At 53.3% G+C, this 9953-nt stretch overlaps 1 pseudogene; it reads left to right on the forward strand.

Moving 5' to 3' along the window:
- The first annotated feature begins 6473 nt into the window (after positions 1 to 6473).
- LOC147985504 (uncharacterized) lies at positions 6474 to 7847 on the forward strand (annotated as a pseudogene).
- Positions 7848 to 9953: the final 2106 nt, after the last annotated feature.

Raw genomic sequence — 9953 nt, forward strand, 5'->3', positions numbered from 1 at the left:
CCTAGCACACGACGGGTATCGGCGCGTGCAGTGGACACCCAAAGAGAAGGAACCATCACAGGATCATAGCTCCAATGAGATCCCTAGAGAACCTGCCAGGTATTGGAGAACCTGTACTCCAACGCAAACAAGTAGTGACCAACATGCGCGTCCTCCTTCCTGACACGGTGACGTACCACCTCCGCGGGGTCCTCGAGCCTCTGGACCATCACTGGCCCACGCGACCGCCACCAAAGAAGGTTCCGGTCAACGACGGACTGACTCCTCACCAAGCTGCGCCCCCCGGTAGGTAGCACCTCCCAGTACCAGCGCGGCGGAGCCTAGTCTCGGACATGGCCCATCTGGTCAAGCAGGTGTCCTCCGTCGAGTTGACGACGACGAGGATGCGGGATAGGCATCGTCGACATCGATGCGGGAATAATTGCTTTAACTAAAAAAATAACAACAAATGTGACATGTTCAACTAGTTCTATTAATTCAATTAGTTCTTACTAAAAATAAACTTATTCTAAATAAAAATTAACTAGTACCTAATTAGTACCTAGTTCTTACTAACTAATTAGTACCTAAGAACTACTGCCCTGATTACCATATAATTTGATGAACCTAGGGGTGGAAAGTGGTAGCAGACATAGGCAACTAAAATTTGAAGAACCCTAGGCAGAGGTAGGGGAGGGGGAGGGGCAGGCGTGCTCACCTCGGGTGCCTGCTGCGAGGGAGGGGCAGGCGGCGTCGAGGTTGGGGTCGGGGCTCGGGCGCGCGGCGGAGGGCGGCGGAGGGGTCGGGGGTGGCGTCGAGCTCGGGGGCGGCGTCGAGGTCAGGGTCGGGGGCGGCGTCGAATCTGGGGTCGGGGGGCGGCGTAGAGGGTGTGCGGAGAGCGACGAGTGGGCGCGCGGCGGCCGACGGGCGACGGCGGCGGTGACAGTGGAAGAGTTAGATTTGGGGGAAGTGGCCGTGGGAAAGAATGAACCACGTGGTTAAGTCAGAAGTAGCAGTAGCGTGTTCCAGGAAGTGCGCTGCTGCTAAGCTAGCTACAGCGCGTTCCTTGATAAGCGCTACTGCTATTACTTTCTCTTTTTTCCTCTTTTTCATTTATTTTTCTTTACATTTTATTTTTTTCCTTTCACCTTTTTCTATTTCTTTCATTGTCATTTACTTTTCTATTTGCTTTCCATATAATTTTATTTCATTTAGCGGTAGCTCCTTTCAGCGTAAACACGCTGCTACAAAGCAAGTAGCGCTAGCGCGGTTCTACCTAGATCGCTACTACTATGTGTAGCCTATCAGCTAAGCCGTGGAAATTTTAGTAGTAGCACTTTTATGTTCAGGCGCGCTACTGCTACCAGTGTATCTGTAGCGCCGTTTACATCAGCGCGCTACTACTACTTAGCGCCAACGTGCTTTTTTAACACGCGCTACTGCTAAAGTTCTATGTATACGGTTTTTCCTAGTAGTGTAACAGCGTTAAACAATAGCGCTTGTTGGGAGACAACCCAATTTTTTTGATACTGTTCTTGAATAAAGTACACATTATTACCTCTGTACTAATTGTGTTTTGGTGTTTTAATTAGTGTTTGAGCCAAGTAATACCTTTGGGATGGCTTACGGTGATAGTTGATTTGATCTTGCTGAAAAATAGAAACTTTTGCGCGGAGTAAATAATTCTCATTTTTAACAGAGGCACGATAAAATACTGATTCTTTTGCACAACATTGATATATAAATTTCCTCTGTTGTCTTAATTTTTCAGAATTTAAGGAGTTACAGAAGTATTTGAAGTTTATAGATTACTACAGACTATTCTGTTTTTGATAGATTATGTTTTCTATGTCTTGTTTGCTTATTTTGATGAATCTATGGGTAGTATCGGGGGCTATTGTCGTGGAATTGTCACAGCAGATGTCCTAGTGTGAGAACTTAGTCGTGAGGCCAACACATCTATGTAGTAGCTTGAAGATGTTGGACGGAATCGAGAGATGCAAGGTTTCACCCAAGTTCGGCCATTCACGATGGAGCTAAAAGCCTACGTCCTGCTTCATTGATATTGATGATGATGATCACGATTACAAAGGTGCTCTATCTCGAGAGCTCTTGAGTTGTCTGTCTAAACCTAACTTGTCTAACTTGTGGAACTTGTCCCCCTTGGGGAGCTTTGCCCCTCCTTATATAAGTTGAAGGGGTTGGCTTACATGTAGAGTTCTAGTAGGATTAGGACTAGTCTTTTTTCTATTACAAGACGGATAGCAATCTAGGTCTTATTCAAACTGTTTAAGTCGGCCTGCTAGGCCACCTCCCATGATGGGCTGCGGCCTACCTCCATGAGGATACCCGTGTCCCATATCCACGACAGTAGCCCCCGAGCTTTCGGGTGACTCGAAGAGTCGGGCGGAAGGTCTTGATTTCTTTGATGCTTTTGTCTTCCTTGAATGCGGCGCTTTTTTCCGGGTCGTTGACGTAATGGATGCCAAAATGTGGATGAAGAGATTGCCGGGTCATGAAGTGTCGACGTTGATGTTGCCGGGTTGTCCTCCTAGGCTGGATTCTGTCTCCAAGCCGGGTCTTTCCGAATTTTTTCCAACTCCAATAGCATGTTTATCATCTGTAGCCCCCGAGTGCCGGGTTTGTTTATGCCTTTAACAACCCAGGGGTCTGTGAACTTGTGTTTTGGTAACAAACAAAGTCCATTTTTTTCACAATGGCTTGATAGCCCCCGAGGCTTGAGGCAACTCGAGGAGTCGTCTTCAAGCTATTTGTTCCTGAAATAAAACACATGAATGCATTACACCGTTCATGATGTATAAAACAAAATTAATTAATAATTTTGATGATTTTGTCAACTTGTGTTCAAGTTGCTAATTATTTGACTCGACTAAGTAGGCTTTTGCGTGGACTTTTTCATGGAATATGATATGGTCAGGGTCGACAAAGTCCATGATAGGCATCAGAGTCGATTGATAATGCCATACCCACTACTTGGTCGGTTACGAGTTGCATCTGACTTAGGGAAGAACGGACATAAAATTATTTTACTGATATGTAGGGCATCCATATTTGAACTATGCATCGTGGCAAGTAGTCCTCTTTGGTAACCTTACGAGTCAACTTTATGAGAAGAAACGATAGCCCCCGAGATTAACTCAAAGGTGCCGGATATATTTAATTGACTGAAAAAATGAAATTTTAATATAAAAGTGACTTAACTTGTTTTTATGATGTGGCATAAGCCAGCGGATCGTTTGGGTCAACCGCAGCGAGGCAATAGACGATCTCGCGTAGGAGTCACAAATTGGTAACCCAGCTGATGGTTCGAGACGGCGGCGGAAGCTGGAATTTTTGAAGACGTGTAGCTGAAAAAACCGCCGAACAGGAGAATACATGGCGCAGTGCAAGCCAGCTTAGTTGATGTTGATTAAGCTCTACTGTTAGGGCGCACTGGGAGCGGCAATTTGGCCATTATTGAACACTGAATCGGGTCGCAAGAGGGTTGGCTTGGCAGTGGCGACCCGGCGCGGGGACGACTCTGCGGAGCTGACCGTTGACATCGGTGAAACAGGTGGTGACTCGCGGTCGATTCAACGTCGTTACAACGATCCGGAGTATCGCGTCGGAGGCGGCAGGCGCACGACAGCTTAACATAGGGCCGAGGGGGCGACTCGCATCGGAAACCGGCCACAGACTTTGGCAGAGGCGAGTGAAGCCGCGGGGACAACCCAACAGAGGTGTGGCCGGCTCACGACCGAAGCGATGGAACCGGCGGTTTAGGCGGAGCTGGACAGCACAGACTCCGAGGGGAGTGGCTCGGCGAGATGACACGAGCCCGGGGCTGCTCACAGGGCTCGACGACAGCGGCTTGGAGCAGAGGAGGCGGCGGCTCGACGGCTAGATGCTTGATACAAAGTACAGCCGACTATGCACACAAACCCACTATTATTCCCTTCAGATTTTGCTTGCCTTAATATGTTTGATTGCATCCTTCAGCAGCAGCAGCCCGACGATGAAAAAGTCATCGACTGTTACTCCAGGAAAGTACAACACACGCAGCGAAGGTGACCCGCGGTGCGCTTGGCGGAGCCGACACTTGGCCGGGCCGGAGGAAGTTTCGCAGGTAGCAGCTTGGCTCGGAACCGCGGCTGACGAGGGTTCCAGCGAAAGTATGGTGTGTGGCGGGTCATTGATGGGCCTTGGCAGTGGCTTGGCGCGGAGGTCTGAGGCCGACCATGGCTCGGAGGCGGGCGAGGCAAAGCTGCTCCCGCAACCCAATCCTCCTCCGGGTCGTGGTTGACCTGGTCTTTTTTTCATATCGGTGAAGGGATCTCTGTCTGCAGCCTTGCGCGCTTCGGCCATCGATAATGCTTGGAGTTTTGTCTTTTTGTGTGATGACGTGGAGTAGTATTCCCATCTCTGATCGGCAACTTGCAGCGGTCCTTCGAAACGATATGGCTGGCGGATCACCGCGGCACCTACGCGACCCTATCTTGCTTCGATCTCAAATCTTGTATCTGCCGTTCCAACTACTCATCGTTGATGTAGATCCGATTGCACCGGTTTATCTTTGCTCGGTTGAAAGAGATGGCTCTCCTGTCTCCCTCCCCCTCCTCCCGCCCGTGGCGCTCTGCGCCCTCCTCCGCCCCTCCTTCTCCCTCCCCGTCGCCGGTGGCGGCCCGGGCGTCGTCCCCTCCCCTCGCTGTTGTGCCCCTCACCCGCTCCCCTGCCCGCGTGCCGGTGCTCTCCCCCCTTCCCCCTCTCCTCTACCCGCGTTGGGATCTCGTTTTTGGGCTCTCGCTTCCGATGATGACGATCTGTGTGCTGCTCCTCCCTCGCCCTGTTGCTCGCCGGCAGTTCCGGCACGGCCAGTGGCCCTCCCTCCTGCGCCCCGTCCCCGCAAGTTTGCTCCTGGTGGGAGGGCTCGGCCTCTGATTGGTGTGGATCCTGGTGTTGGCTGGATCCGGATTTCTCGCCGTCGGGGCAGGGCCGGTATGTGCTCGGCTGCTTCATCTGGTTCTGGGTTTCTGGGTGCCGCCCCTGATGGGGAGCTTGGTGGCTCCCCATCTTCATCTTCCTCCTGTGGTGCTTCCCCGTCTGCCACGCCGCCGGCGGCGGGGCTCCCGGGGCGGTTGGTGCCGTCGGTGCCGCTTGACCTAGATCTGGTGGCCGCTCCGTTGGCTATTGGGCCGCTGGATGGACCATCTGGGGGGCTTGTTGGGCCTCTCGTTGTTGCCCCTCCAGGTGGGCCATCTCCTCCCCCTCTCTCGTCTATCTTTGACTTTCCCCCTCTAATTTCTTTTGATCCGGTTAGGTCCCCCGCAGTACCGCCTCCTCCCCCCTCTTCGTTGGCCCATTGAACCCGTCTGGCCCAGGTGGGCTCGGCCTCGACCGGCTACTTATGGATCCCCCGTGGCTCCCTTCCCCCTCTGTTAGGGTTTCCGGCTTCCGCTGCAGATCTGCGCCGTCATCGCTTTCCCATCCGTCGCCTCGTCAGATCTAGCCCTCCTCCTCCCCTTCTCCTTTCCATTGCCGCGGTTCTCTCCATGGACAAATCTCGGGGCTCGTCGTGCGAGGCCGTGTCGGGATGTAAGCGGCCGCGCGAGGCGTCTCCCTCGTCGGCGGTGGACCTGGAGCTCGAGGCTGAGCTCCGCTCCAAGCTGGAGTCGGAGCAGGCGGCCCGCGAGCAGGCGGCTCGGGACCGTGCGGCCTGGGCTGCTGGTCCGGACTGGTCGCGATGCTTGGAGCAGGGGTGCGCCCCTGGCTCTGGGCCTCCGCGGCCTGGATCTGGCCCTTCTCCTCCTCCTGTGGTGGATCCATGGGAGGCGGCGGCGGCCTCTGGTGGTGGGGGTTCTTCTTCCTCGGGTTCTCTGCCTGTGCCCGGCGCGGGGCGCGGCGCGCCCGCCCCGGGGCGTTTCCCTCCTCCTCCTCGTCCGGCTGGTGCAGGGGTGGGATCCCGTCCGCCGCCTCGTTCCTTCGTGGGGCCGGCGCGGCGCCCCTCCGGTCCTTTCCCTGGCTCTTCCTCCTCTCCGGGGGTGGGGGATGGGATCCTGCCTCCTCCTCCTCCCCTCCCGCATCCTCGCCCCTCCGTTGCCTCCCATAGCAACCCTTCTGCGCTCACCTGCTTCGCCTGCCACAAGGCCAATCACTTCCAATCTCGCTGTACCAACCCCCCTTTCTGTTTGATCTGCCGATCTGATGGTCACCTCATGGTCAACTGCACTAATAGACTGAAACCTCCCTCTCTCCTCCAGTTTGGCACGGGTCTCCTTGTTTGTGCCTTTTTTGCTTTTGATTCTGATCTGCCTACTCTGGAGGTGGCCCCCTCGCTTTCGAATGCTGCTATTGTTCATGTGAGGGACCAGAAGATCTCTCCCTAGACCTTACTCGATGGGCTCCGGATCTGGGATGAGGCTGGATGGGATTGGTAAGTGTCCCAGATATTTGACCATGAGTTTTCAGTGGTGTTCCCCTCCAAGGAGTGCCTGCGGATGATTGCTTCCTGTACCAGCTTTACCCTTCCCCTCAACCAACTGGTCGTCTCGGTCAAGCCGGTAACTTGCAATGGTACGGCGGTTGGCCCTCTCTCTCAGGTCTGGGTGCTCATTAATGATTTACTAGCTGGTCTCCGCTCGTCCGATTTTCTCATGGCGATGGGGGTTCTAATACGGAAGCCCGTGGAGGTGGACTCGGATTCTCTGACCAAGGTTGGCCCCGCTAGGATGAAGATTTGGTGCCTGGATCCGAGTTGTGTTCATGGTTCGATCGACGTTTTCCCCTCTCCCAACGGTATCAGGCTCAGGGTGCGGGTGGAGGGGGCGGCTGCCTATCAACCCCCTCCTCCCCCTTCTCCTCCTTCTAATCCCACGGATAAACATGATAAGGATGGGGATGGATCGATGGGCGGTAACAACCAGAGTGGTGGCTCCAATCTCCGTTTCACCCAATCTGAATGGGATGGCTTGGCTGCGTCTGAAAGGGAATTGTTCCAGTCTCAAGCTCCCTCTGGTGCTAGCCCTCGGGAGTCTTTGGCGATCCCTCCTACTAATTCCATGGCAGATGTTCCTGGTGCTGCTTCTTTGAAGATTTCGTCTGTGGCGGTTACCCCCATGTCTGGTGCCTGCTCCAACCTCCCGGCCCGCCCGATCTCCCCCACCCGCTCCGGGATTGAGGATCTCCCTGCCTCCCCTGAGCGTGTTGGGGTGGGTGCCCAGTCCTAGCGAAAGAAGAAATCCTCGGTGCGCAAATTCTCAGCTAAGAGCAGGAATTCTCTGGGCTCTAAACAATCCACTGCCGGTGTTTGCCGTTGCCTCGGCAAGGAGCTCGGGTCCATGTCTCGCTCTGGTCGGTCTTCGGCTTCCCCCATGCCTCGGTCGCAGGCGATTCGGTCGCTGGCGTCTACGGCTCGCAAAGGACGGCGGGTGGCCAACTCGGGTGGCTCTGTTCTGGAACGGGCGGAAAAGCGGGCTGCTGCGAAGGATCTTCCTATCCCAGGTACTCATCCCACTCATTCCGGTGTTTCCTCTCCGGTTCGTCTGGTTCTACCTACTTTGTCGGATAATCATCTTTTTAAAATCATGTCGGATGTGGGAGTGGTGGTTGATTCTAATGTGGGCTCTCCTAGCTCTCTTCTTGCAATCATTCGGGCTAACGAGGCTGCTCAGGCAGCCATTGCCAAAGCTAAGGAGGCCGTTGCCTCCGACGCTACTGTGTCTACTGACCCTCTGGGTCCGGAGGCGGGTCTGGGTGTTGGTAGTGGCCAGCCCCAGCCTGGTCCCTCCAGGAGGGGCACTTCTAAAAGAGTTAAAACCTGCGTGGCTCCTAGTAGGTCTAGTCTCCGCATTAAGAATCTTTCTTATAAATGAAAGCTTTATTTTGGAATATTAGAGGGTTCGACGCTAGGGGGCGTTGGGACCAAATAAAAGATCTGATCCGCTCGAACCATATTGACTTCGTGGGGTTGGTTGAAACTTTTAAGGAGTCCTTTTCCCCTAATGAACTTTCTGCCATCGTGGGTATGGATAGATTTGATTGACATGTTTTACCTTCCTCGGGCCACTCGCGTGGGATTTTGATAGGCTCAAATAAGGACATCTTCGATGTTGTTGCTTATGACCATGGGATCTTTTGGGTTAGTGTTGTTCTCTGTTTTAGAGCGCAGAATATTCTAATGGAGGTAATAGTGGTTTATGGGCCTGCTGATCATTTTATTGCTCCTCTGTTTCTTAATGAACTTTCTGTGAAGATCGAATCCTGTAACCTCCCGATGGTTATCGGGGGTGATTTTAACCTTCTTCTCCACCCTTCTGATAAAAGTAACGATATCTTCTCCTGGCCTTTAGCGAATGCTTTTAATGAGTTTATCAGCTCCAATGCTATTCGTGAACTTCCCCGGGTTGGAGCCCACTTTACTTGGTCTAATCACCAGATTAATCCTATTAGATCTGTGCTTGATAGAGTTTTCATATGTCCTAGGTGGGGCTCCCTCTTTCCTAGGGCCTCCTTTGGTGCCAAATGTATAGTTGGCTCTGACCATACCCCTCTCATTGTTGACGACGGTTCTGTTAACCTTAGACCTCCGGCCAGATTTCAATTTGATGCCTCCTGGTTGCTCGTGGATGGTTTTTGTGATATGATTGCTATGAAGATATCTCATCTGCTCTCCTCTAATTCGCGCTCTTTCGGTCCTCTGGATGACTGGCATTCTTGCTCCTACAACCTGCGTAAGTTCCTTAGAGGCTGGTCCCGCAACCGTGTGGCGGAGGAACGTCGCTCCAAAGATTTCCTCGAGACCCAAATCTTGGCACTAGACTTGACTGCTGACTCTGTTGGGCTTTCCGAGGATGGTTGGTCTGTGAGGTATAACCTCGAGGCTGCCTTACTGCAACTGCACCATCAGGCTGAGGTGTATTGGCGACAGCGGGGCACGCTTAATTGGACGCTAAAGGGCGATTCCCCCACTGCATATTTTTTTGCCATTGCGAACGGTCGGAGGAGGCGTCGTGGTATCAACAATCCGATCATCAATGGGGTGCGGTCTTCGGACCAATATGTTATTATGAATCACGTGCGGGACTTCTTCTCTACTTTGCTTGAGGCGAAACCTCCTTCGGGCCTCTCGATCTCCCCTTCTCTCTGGAACATGGGTTTAAAAGTTTCGGCCGAGGACAACGCTGATGAAGCTATGTACCTAGGGTAGGGGCATGGACCTGTCCTAAGAGCCCTACCCAAGGACATCCCTGGAAGAAGTCACCTTTCAATCGACTTGAAGGTATCCCACTCGACGGATTCAAGACACTCGACCAGGAAGCTACCACTCGACTATGAAGCCAACCACTCGACTGACAGGAGATCTAAAGTCACTCCGCAAGCAAACGGTCGGCTATTAAGTAGTCTTTATGGTCATCATAGCACTTTAATAGGGACGTTACCAGTAACGCCCAGTCTTAATGTATTTTAACCCTACATTACTAAGGACCGGAGGGGTCTGGCGAACTCTATATAAGCCACCCCCTCCTCAGTAGCAGGGGTTGGCACGCCTGTAATTCATACACACATAATCTAGTCGACCGCCTCCGGGCACTGAGACGTAGGGCTGTTACTTCCTCCGCGAAGGGCCTGAACTCGTACATCCTGGTGTATGTACAACTTCTCCATAGCTGAGATCTAGCCTCTCCATACATACCCCCTACCTCACTGTCAGAGTTAGAACCACGATAGTTGGCGCCCACCGTGGGGCTGGAGTCTTAGCGCCTAGTTGGAGAAGTTGCGATTTTTCCGATCCCTTTGATCATGTTTTCGTGCGGAGATTTGGTGGAGGGCCGCGAGATCTGTCTCGGCGCACTCACGTTCATCGCCGACGACTCCGCTTGGCTTCATGAGGCTCCACTCGACGTCGACGCCCTCCCCGTCCGCGGTGCGACGCACTTCCGCGCATGTGTTCGTGGCGTCCTCCTGCGGTAGCCGTCGAC

The sequence above is a fragment of the Triticum urartu genome, chromosome 2A (genome assembly GCF_056163025.1).
Source record: "Triticum urartu cultivar PI428250 chromosome 2A, HENAU_Tu73, whole genome shotgun sequence".
Classification (NCBI taxonomy): domain Eukaryota; kingdom Viridiplantae; phylum Streptophyta; class Magnoliopsida; order Poales; family Poaceae; genus Triticum; species Triticum urartu.